Raw genomic sequence first — 11,739 nt, 5'->3', positions numbered from 1 at the left:
TATTGTAAAGTAGTAGCCTCTTTCTCTTTCGTTTGTATAAGGTTGGGCTTGTCACTCATCTTCCTCTAGTGGTGGATGCAGGTCTTGACAAAATATTAGAGGATTTAATGTTTTAGAAGTGACCATGCACCCAATCACCCGGTAGAGGACGTAACAATACCAGAAATTGTTGCACAAGCTTTTCAGACCTATTCAGATTTCAAAGATTGTGATTGATGTATAGGCTATATATGGATACACATGTCTTCCTTCGCTTTCTACGGATTTAAGGACGTTCTCATTTGAATTGAATTAAGACATATTGGAATTCATATTTTGGAGCTATACCACCCCGCGCTCGTCACATTGCTCTATCGTGCGCATTTTGTGAATACCATTAACCATGTACTATTTTATCCACCTCAGTAATTATGATACCGTTGGAAGTAACTTGGATGACAACACCTTTCACCTATTTTATCTTTCCTAAAACACCTTGTCGTGTGCGCGCCTCCTGCCGCTGCTGCGCGTGCTCCATTCTGTCACTGCTGGCACCCAGACAGCTGCAAGCTCGTGGCAATGCATCTTTCGAACGAGAGGGAGGGAGAACAGCAGCAGTCGTCTGGGCACTCAGCAAACTATCGCAGTTGTCTGGGTGACAGCTACCTCGGCTCGACAGTTTATGAGCGAGTAAAGAATGAGAAGAGAGTGGACAGCGCAGGAGACTCACCCTAAAAAAGTACGGTATTTGTGTTTGATCAAGTTTGTTAGCTAGCTAACGTTAGCTCGCTGCTTGTGTAGCGCGAGCGACCGCCAGTCGGGAGGCTTTGTGTCCTGCCTTTGTGACAAGGATGCTATGAGTGTTCGCATTGTGGATAGTAAAATGACATAGCTAATGTACTGAGGCTAGCTAGCAATCTAATTTGTCGCGCTAGAGTTGATATGTAAAGAACAAACGCGTTTTTTGTCACGGAAGTGTTTTCTTTTTGGAGCAGAACATGCTAGTTGTGGTTTCTCCTCCATCTAAGCTCTCTTGATTGTCTTGTCTTGATGACACAACACGTTGCTAGTTATCGGACTGGATGGAGTGAAGGAAGTTTCTGATGAACTTTACCAACTACGTGGAGCGGATAGCGTTACCAGGCTTTGTGGAATCTTAGCTCCGACTAGGATAAACTCCGTCAAGGACAATACTTAAAAACATTTACATTATGAAACGCCCACCTTGTACCTATGTTTGTCCTCTGTATTTGCGAACCTTTTTTTGTTTGCTGAAAATCCTAATTTTTCAATAAACGTTAATCAAGTACTACCACCTCCTGTTTCCTTTTTGAGATTACATTGCCACATGCGTATTTGCGCTGAGTTGCCATTTTAGTGCTACAGCAATGCGCATGCAGTCGTGGTTGTATTCGATTAACGTTTATTGAAAAAGTACGGATTTGAGCAAACAAAAGGCATGCAACTACAAAGGACAAACATAGGTACAAGGTGGGCGTTAAGTAATCCTTTTTTTAGTATTGACCTTGTGCGAACCAATGTAGCTAGATTCCGCAATGCCCGTTCTCGGCTCCACGAAGTTGGTTTAATGTAGTTACTTTTCCTTGGGTCCACATAGTACAAATACTGTACATGATAGAGTACAGAACTGTTATAGACAAAGACATCAACAAAATTAACATCTTAGAAAATGCATAATTTTAAATTGCCAATAAGTTATTGGAAAGACACCAAGAGACAACATACTAATTTACACTTCATATGAACAGATTCTTATACAGTAACATTTTAACTTTGGAAAGAGGAGGTGCTTGTGATACAATATGTTTTATAAAGCTATACTTGCTTTTTACCTGAGTAACATCATGATGACATGGCTCTATATGTAACTGAGCAACGTGTGAAATCAGTTTTTTGGTTTGGGTACAGTGAAGAAACCCATCTTGGCATGTCTGGTGGGGTATATACAGTTGAAGTCAGATGTTTACATACACCATAGCCAAATACAATTCCTGGCATTGAATCCGAATAAAAATCCCCTGTTTTAGGTCAGTTAGGATCACCACTCTATTTTAAGAATGTGAAATGTCAGAATAATAATAGAGCAAGTGATTTATATCATATTTTCATCTTTTATTTCTTTAAGCACATTCCCAGTGGGTCAGAAGTTTACATACACTCAATTAGTATTTGGTAGCATTGCATTTAAATTGTTTAACTTGGGTCAAACGTTTCGGGCAGCCTTCCACAAGCTTCCCACAATAAGTTTGGTGAATTTTGGCCCATTCCTCCTGACAGAGCTGATGTAAACTGAGTCTGGTTTGTAGGCCTCCTTGCTCGCACACACTTTTTCAGTTCTGCCTGCACATTTTCTCTAGGATTGAGGTGAGAGCTTTGTGATGGCCACTCTAATACCTGGGCTTTGTTGTCCTTAAGCCATTTTGCCACAACTTTGGAAGTGTGTTTAGGGTCATTGTCCATTTGGAAGACCCATTTACGACCAAGTTTTAACTTCTTGACTGATGTCTTGATGTTGCTTCTGTAACCGATATGAAATGGCTAGCTAGTTAGCGGTGGTGCACGCTAATAGCGTTTCAATCGGTGACGTCACTCGCTTTGAGACCTTGAAGTAGGGCCGTGGCTTTTGTGGAGCGATGGGTAATGATGCTTCGTGGGTGTCAGTTGTTGATGTGTGCAGAGGGTCCCTGGTTTGAGCCCGGGTAGGGCTGAGGGGACGGACTAAAGTTAAACTGTTACACTTCAATATATCCACATTTTTATTTCCTTATGATGCCATGTATTTTCTAAAATGCACCAGTCCCTCCTGCAGCAAAGCACCCCCACAACATGATGCCACCCCCGTGCTTCACAGTTGGGATGGTGTTCTTCGGCTTGCAAACCTCTCCCTTTTTCCTCCAAATATAACGATGGTTGTTATGGCCAAACAGTACTATTTTTGTTTAGTCAGATCAGAGGACATTTCTCCAAAAAGTACGGTCTTTATCCCCATGTGCAGTAGTCTGGCTTTTTTATGGCGGTTTTGGAGCAGTGGCCTTTTCATTGCTGAGCGGCCTTTCAGGTTATGTTGATATAGGACTCGTTTTACTGGATATAGATGCGTTTGTACCTGTATCCTCCAGCATCTTCACAAGGTCCTTTGCTGCTGTTCTGGGATTGATTTGCACTTTTTGCACAAGTACATTCATCTCTAGGAGACAGAATGCATCTCCTTCCTGAGCGGTATGTTGGCTGCGTGGTCCCATGGTGTTTATACTTGCGTACTATTTGCACAGATGAACGTGTTACCTTCAGGCATTTGGAAATTGCTCCTAAGGATGAACAAGACTTGTGGAGGTCTACAAATTTTTTTCTGAGGTCTTGGCTGATTTCTTTTGATTTTCCAATGATGTCAAGCAAAGAGGCACTTTGAAAGTAGGCCTTGAAATGCATCCACAGGTACACCTCCAATTGACTCAAATTATGTTAATTAGCTTATCAGAAGCTTCTAAAGCCATGACATTTTCAGGAATTTTCCAAGCTGTTTAAAGGCACAGTCAACTTAGTGTTTGTACACTTCTGACCCACTGGAATTGTGATACAGTGAATTATAAGTGAAGTAATGTCTGTAAACAAATGCGTGTCACGCACAAAATAATGTCTTAACCGATGTGCCAAAACTAAAAGTTTGTTAACAAGAAATTTGTGGAGTGGTTGAAAAACGAGTTTGAATTAATGACTCCAACCTAAGTGTATCTAAACTTTCAACTTCAACTGTTTGTCTGACGTATTTAAATTAAATATACAAGTGGTTAGGCATTTTCAAATCGCAAATATCTCTTAAAAAGACTAGAAGTAGTACATTTGTTGATGTTTTGTGTGTGCTGTTAAGGGCAATGCGTGCTGCTTTGTTTTGAGCCAGCTGCAGCTTTGCTAGTAGGTCTTTCTTTGCTGTACTTGACATTTAACCAGACAGTAATCAAGATGGAACAAGATCAGAGCCTGAACAACTAGCAACTTTGTGTCAAATGCAGAACATATTTGTATAAGACATGCCTCTCCCCATCTTCACAAGAACTTAGTCAGTTATAGTCAAGCCATATTGACAATCTGTTACTCCTATGAGATCAACTTGTTCAATGGTAATACCCTTTATGCACAACTCCAGTTGAGGTCTAGGTCAAAGAATGCTTTGAACCAATTACAGTGCTTTTGGTTTTAGATATATTTAAGACCAGTTTATTGTTATTTACCCATTCGGACACTGACTAATTCCTTTCTATGAGTCTCAGTGAGCTCATTGGCTAGATGCTAGTGTGTAGTATGCAATCATCCGCATGCTTGGGCTGACCCCAGTTAGTCGACTGATCAATTGTTTGGTCGTTGGACTGATGGTCGACCGAGATTGTTTTAGTCGAGCAGTAGCATATATATTTGCGCCCATCTCAGTGAACTAATCCATTGCGGAGGCCTAGATTAAAAGCCTATTTATGCATAATCAGAAAATGTGGTCGAAGGCGCCATATGGAGATTGTGGAGCCTCTAGAGGCATGCAGAAACTAAATCGAGCTCCATACCGTATCGCCATGCGCCTCCCAACAGTTGTAACAATGCGGGGGGCTCTGTATACCTCCACATTGACATGATTTGTTGATGGTAGGTGGGGGCGGTACATCCTGTATCAATACAAACTCACTTCCTTGACAGCTCTGCACTTCTCTGTGAAGCCAAGAGGTATGAATGCCCTGACTTCTACTGAGCCCATGTTACCATAAATGCTGCATGGCCAATGCAGACGTCGGATTGACCAGGCACTTCTCTCTCCAGAATGCGCTCTCTCACGCCAATTGGTGCACATTCATTGTTTCTTGACTTTATTGTGTGAATATTTTGTTTGATTGTTCGTGTTCAGTGCCTCCGGGAAAGTATTCAGACCCCTTGCCCTTTTCCACATTTTGTTACGTTACAGCCTTATTCTAAAATTGATTAGATTTGTTTTCCCCCTCATCAATCGACACACACTACCCCACAATGACATAGCAAAAACAGGGTTAACAAAATAATAATTGAAATATCACATTTACATAAGTATTCAGACCCTTTACTCAGTACTTGGTTGAAGCACCTTTGGCAGTGATTACTGCATCAAGTCTTTTTGGGTATGACGCTACAAGCTTGGCAAGCTTCTCCTATTCTTCTCTGCAGATCCTCTCAAGCTCTGTCAGGTTGGATGGGTAGTGTTTATTGCACAGCTATTTTCAGGTCTCTCCAGAGATGTTCGTTCGGGTTCAAGTCCGGGCTCTGACTGGGAAACTCGAGGACAATTAGAGACTTGTCCCGAAGCCACTCCTGCATTTTCTTGGCTGTGCTTAGGGTCGTTGTCCTGTTGGAAGGTGAACCTTCACCCCAGTCTGAGGTTCTGAGCACTCTGGAGCAGGTTTTCATTAAGGCTCTTTGCTCTGTTCATCCTTCCCTTGATCCTGACAAATCTCCCAGTCCCTGCTGCTGAAAAACATCCCCACAGCATGATGCTGCCACCACCATGCTTCACTGTAGGGATGGTGCCAGGTTTCCTCCAAACATGACACTTGGCATTCTGGCCAAAGAGTTCAATCTTGGTTTCATCAGATCAGAGTTTGTTTCTCATGGTCTGAGAGTCTTTAGGTGCCTTTTGGCAAACTCCAAGCAGGCTTTTCCCGTCTGGTCACTCTAGAATAAAGGCCCGATTGATGGAGTGCTGCAGAAGATGATTGTCCTTCTGGAATGTTCTCCCATCTCCACAGAGGAACTCTAGAGCTCTATCAGAATGACCATCGGGTTCTTGGTCACCTCCCTGACCAAGGCCCTTCTCCCCCTATTGCTCAGTTTGGCCGGGCGGCCAGCTCTAGGAATAGTCTTGGTGGTTCCAAACTTCCATCTATTTAAGAATGATGGAGGCCACTGTATTGTTGGGGATCTTTAATGCTGCCTCGGCGCACTACGGACAATTCCTTCGACCTCATGGTTTGGTTTTTGCTCCGACCTGCTCTGTCAATTGTTGTCAATGTTTTTCACTTTGTCATTATTGGATATTGTGTGTACATTGCTGAGGATTTTTTAGTTAATCCATTTTAGAATAATGCTAATGTAACAATGTGGAAAATGTCAAACGGTCTGAATATTTTCCAAAGGCACTGTATATCAATACCCCATTACATATCACAAGTAGGACATTTACAGTTAATTACTATAATTTCCAATCTACAATGTTCGTTACTTAGGTTATGGTAACTTATTTTAATGCATTCAATATTATTATTCCAGTCTTCACGTTCTCATTGTCAGCAAGCAAACTTAAGTCTGTTTTTACACCCATTGAATTTTAATAGTTCCTCAATGTATTTTATTATTTTTTTCAGCTCTCTCACTTTCGATAACCTCTGTGTGAAAGGGAACAATGTCATTCTCTGATCAGGTGGAAACGTCATAAAATAGGCCTAACTGATTTACTTTTTTATCATTTTGGGTGCTGGTACTGTTTTATATTTAGGTGCAGGAGTTCCACAATACATTTGAGCTCATATTCTATAAGCAGAACAGGAGCTCAAGCAGTAGAACATTTGAGGTGCTGAGCTCTTGCCCAAGTCCAACACTGCTTCTTACCCCTTACTCATATAGCCTACAGCAGTGTCTGTCCTGAGCTCACTGGCACGGGAAACTGAGGACCCTTAATATTTTATACAATGTTGCAAGTTTGCTAACACACACTTCAGGCTAAACCCAAGTTAATAGTTGATACAATGTTTCAAGTTTGTTGCAGACAGGCCATGTGTAGCCAATGTGATTCATATGATATATAAAATGTTTTTAAAAAATTATGCAGGATATTCTGTATCTGCCGGCTGCAATGTTTTTATTTGTTGGCTTTGTGGGCTATTTTTACATAGTTGGAAATGGCAATATAATATTTAGTTGGTGATAGACATTCTAAATTAATTTGTTTATGAAAACCATAACTGGCACGCAGATCGGATAGAAATTAAGATAAATTGGCATTCCACATTAGAAAGGATGCTGCATCCGGTTATGTTGTTTTCCCTTCTGGTTATCTAGATCTCTTGCTCCCTCTTGAGGCATGTCTTATTTTATTAAACCGTAAGCATCAGACAAGCTCAATGCATATAGTTTATTTTATTAAAACATGTGGTGTGTGTCTGTCTATATATGAGAAAGAAGAGAGAAGAACAGACTTTCGGTCTGACCTACAGACCTACAGCATATGTAGGCATTTTAACTTTTTGTAAGACTTGGCAAATCACTTGTAAAAATAGAGAAGATTAACGGCCCAAGGCAACTGCCCTGATTGTTACCGCATTGTACATACTGTGGCGGTGTCTGGCAGTCTCTATGGGGGTGCCACAGGGTTCAATTCTCGGGCCGACTCTTTTCTCTGTATATATCAATGATGTTGCTCTTGCTGCGGGCGATTCCCTGATCCACCTCTACGCAGACGACACCATTCTATATACTTTCGGCCCGTCATTGGACACTGTGCTATCAAACCTCCAAACGAGCTTCAATGCCATACAGCACTCCTTCCGTGGCCTCCAACTGCTCTTAAACGCTAGTAAAACCAAATGCATGCTTTTCAACCGATCGCTGCCTGCACCCGCATGCCCGACTAGCATCACCACCCTGGATGGTTCCAACCTTGAATATGTGGACATCTATAAGTACCTAGGTGTCTGGCTAGACTGCAAACTCTCCTTCCAGACTCACATCAAACATCTCCAATCAAAAATCAAATCCAGAGTCGGCTTTCTATTCCGCAACAAAGCCTCCTTCACTCACGCTGCCAAGCTTACCCTAGTAAAACTGACTATCCTACCGATCCTCGACTTCGGCGATGTCATCTACAAAATGGCTTCCAACACTCTACTCAGCAAACTGGATGCAGTCTATCACAGTGCCATCCGTTTTGTCACTAAAGCACCTTATACCACCCACCACTGCGACTTGTATGCTCTAGTCGGCTGGCCCTCACTACATATTCGTCGCCAGACCCACTGGCTCCAGGTCATTTACAAGTCCATGCTAGGTAAAGCTCCGCCTTATCTCAGTTCACTGGTCACGATGGCAACACCCATCCGTAGCACGCGCTCCAGCAGGTGTATCTCACTGATCATCCCTAAAGCCAACACCTCATTTGGCCGCCTTTCGTTCCAGTACTCTGCTGCCTGTGACTGGAACGAATTGCAAAAATCGCTGAAGTTGGAGACTTTTATCTCCCTCACCAACTTCAAACATCAGCTATCCGAGCAGCTAACCGATCGCTGCAGCTGTACATAGTCTATAGGTAAATAGCTCACCCTTTTTCACCTACCTCATTCCCATACTGTTTTTATACTGTTTTTATTTATTTACTTTTCTGCTCTTTTGCACACCAATATCTCTACCTGTACATGCCCATCTGATCATTTATCACTCCAGTGTTAATCTGCAAAATTGTATTATTCGCCTACCTCCTCATGCCTTTTGCACACATTGTATATAGACTGCCCATTTTTTTTTTTTTTTTTTTGTACTGTGTTATTGACTTGCTAATTGTTTACTCCATGTGTAACTCTGTGTTGTCTGTTCACACTGCTATGCTTTATCTTGGCCAGGTCGCAGTTGCAAATGAGAACTTGTTCTCAACTAGCCTACCTGGTTAAATAAAGGTGAAATAAAAAAATAAAAATAACTTTGTAAGGCAGGCTTTACACACAGAAATAATACACCGGTTTAACCCATCAGGCTTAGGCAGTGTTTCTGATATAGAAAACTCAAAAGTAGGGAGGTGAGTTCCACCATCAAAGTCCTGCAATAAGGGCTATAAGACTCTAATATATTAAACTCTACATAGTTGTGTTTTGTGGATGTCACTGAGTAGGTTGATAGCCCATTTCATGGGTGCACAATCCATAGGTTAGGCTTTACAGTGCATATAAATAAGTAGGCTATGCCCCCAATGCAAATCTGATTTCAAAATAATTTTTGGGTGAGGTCAAATTTTTGCTGAAATTATATAACATTTCAACTTTGTTTATCATTATCTGGTCCAATTGTGGCATGATTCCGCTATTTTTATCCGTTCATCAGTTTCAATGAGTGACTTTTATTTTGAAAGCAAACAGCCTGAGCAACAATAGTGGAATCGGCAAACGTTGTTTACAACACACTGGTTTGAAATGAGCTCTTTACCCTACCAACGTCAACGATTCAAATCCATCAATGGACTGTACTGTTTGCTACAGCTAGCAAGACTCGTGCTCATAACAAAGATATTGGTAAAAAATAAACTGAAAGCCAAACTTTGTGAGTGATCTTCGGTTGTCTATATATAAATGGCCTTGGTTCTTGTCATTGTGTGTGACTGTGAGTCAAGAGTATCTCTGCTATTATTAGCCATACTCTGCCTGTTTTCATTCTGTTGAACCTGAGCTGAAGACCAGCACAGGAAACGGATGTGTTTTTTTGAGTGGTTGGTGAATGGGCTTACTTCCTTTAGCAGTTGACAAAGGTGGTGGGGAGGGCTGAATCAAGTGGAATAGCAGCCCTAGACGTACCAAAAATTAAACAATTTTGTCATCCTACATTCTATCATAAACTTAAAATGATTGGGTTACTTGCCTTTTTTATATATACATTTGTTTTGTTGTGATGGGTGTAATTGAGCAAGTGCATCTGCCTAAATAAGTGGGATTGTATGGGTGTAAGCCAGCATCCTGCTCATACCAGCCTCCTCTTAACACATGTACAAACATCACACACTCACCGTAGATGATTCCGTCTCGAGAAGTAGGCCACTAACCGGCCTGTATGTCATGTCTTGCCTGTGGCGCTTCTACTACACTAGAGGCATCTCACTGGAGTTCCCTTATTCATATTTATGGAAAAGGAAGGGCCTTCAGACTGGGCTAATATGAGCTGTCTCCTGTCTGGGGCAGTTGTGTGTGTGTGTGTGTGTGTGTGTGTAAGAGAGAAAATAAATAAATAATGGACACCAGGCAGAGGATCTCTGTTTGTCAATTACTACCACAGTGTTATTATTCACCACAGATGTGAGCAGGGCCTAAAATTAACACCTGCCAAAAGCAGCATTTTTTGGGGCATTGGGTAAGTGACATGGTAAGATGTTATTTATTTTTTTAACCAGGCAAGTCAGTTAAGAACACATTCTTATTTTCAATGTTGGCCTAAGAACAGTGGGTTAACTGCCTGTTCAGGGGCAGAACGACAGATTTGTAATGTTTAGCTCGGGGGTTTGAACTTGCAACCTTCCGGTTACTAGTCCAACGCTCTTAACCACTAGGCTACCCTGCCGCCCCAGTTTCACTAGCCACGTTGGTGGATGTTCAGGGCTCCACAGTGCGAGCATTTCACTCGCACTTGTGAATTAATGTTGAGTATGAACACATTTATATTAAAATAAATGCTGCAGTAGCTATTTTCAAAAGCATTTCTGCCGTTTGTTTCATAGCTAGTAAATTCAGTCTAAATTACGAATCCAATATAGCCTATCCCACCTCGCGCTGCAACATGACAAGGCATCAGCTACTCTTCCTGGGGTCAAGCAAAATTAAGGCAGTTATACCATTTAAAAATAAAAATAAACATTACAATCACAACAGACTTCACAACACTTCCACATATCTACAACACAACATCCATGTGTGTGTGTATGCATGTCTGTGCCTATGTTTGTTGCTTCACAGACCCCACTGTTCCATAAGGTGTATTTTTATCTTTAAACATTTTTTTATCTAATTTTACTGCTTGCATGAGTTACTTGATGTGGAATAGAGTTCCATGTAGTCATGGCTCTGTAGTACTGTGAGCCTCCCATAGTCTGTTCTGGACTGTGAAGAGGCCTCTGGTGGCGTGTCTTGTGGTGTATGCATGGGTGTCCAATAGAGGTCGACCGATTAATCGGAATGGCTGATTAATTAGGGCCGACTTCAAGTTTTCATAACAATCGATAATCAGCATTTTTGGACACTGATTGTGGCCGATTACATTGCACTCCACAAGGAGCCTGCGTGGCAGGCTGACTACCTGTTACGCGAGTGCAGCAAAAAGCCAAGGTAAGTTGCTAGCTAGCTAGCTAGCTAGCTAGCATTAAACTTATCTTGTAAAAAAAGCAATCAATCTTAACATAATCACTAGTTAACTACACATGGTTGATTATATTACTAGTTTATCTAGCTTGTCCTGCTTGCATATAATCGATGCGGTGCCTGTTAATTTCTCATCGAATCACAGCCTACTTCGCCAAATGGGTGATGATTTAACAAGCGCACTTGTGAAAAAAGCACTGTCGTTGCACCAATGTGTCCCTAACCATAAACATCACTGCCTTTCTTTAAAATCAATACACAAGTATATATTTTTAAATCTGCATGTTTAGTTAATACTGCCTGCTAACATGAATTTATTTTAACTAGGGAAATTGTCAATTTATTCCTAACAAAGACTGTAATTAATTTGCCAGAATTGTACATAATTATGACATAATTTTGAAGGTTGTGCAATGTAACAGCAATATTTAGACTTAGGGATGCCACCCGTTAGATAAAATACAGAACGGTTTCGCATTTCACTGAAAGAATAAACGTTTTGTTTTCGGAATTCCAGATTTGACCGTATTAATGTTTTCCCTGAAAAGTTGAGTATCGTGGGGGCAATTCGATGCGAATGCAGGACACCACAGGATGTTTTGGTACTGGTCAAGGGCGGTCAAGT

At 41.4% G+C, this 11,739-nt stretch overlaps 1 protein-coding gene across 1 annotated transcript in view; it reads left to right on the top strand.

Moving 5' to 3' along the window:
• Positions 1-495: 495 nt before the first annotated feature.
• Positions 496-11,739, top strand: part of si:dkeyp-19e1.3 (BRD4-interacting chromatin-remodeling complex-associated protein) — an 81,449-nt gene continuing 70,205 nt past the window's right edge. The window contains exon 1 of the mRNA XM_035790377.2: positions 496-718. The gene's annotated coding sequence lies outside the window, so the exon portion shown is untranslated. The remainder of the gene's footprint in view (positions 719-11,739) is intronic.

The sequence above is a fragment of the Oncorhynchus keta genome, chromosome 17 (assembly GCF_023373465.1).
Source record: "Oncorhynchus keta strain PuntledgeMale-10-30-2019 chromosome 17, Oket_V2, whole genome shotgun sequence".
In the NCBI taxonomy this organism is placed as follows: Eukaryota; Metazoa; Chordata; class Actinopteri; order Salmoniformes; family Salmonidae; genus Oncorhynchus; species Oncorhynchus keta.
This window is presented reverse-complemented; position numbering and strand designations above follow the sequence as displayed.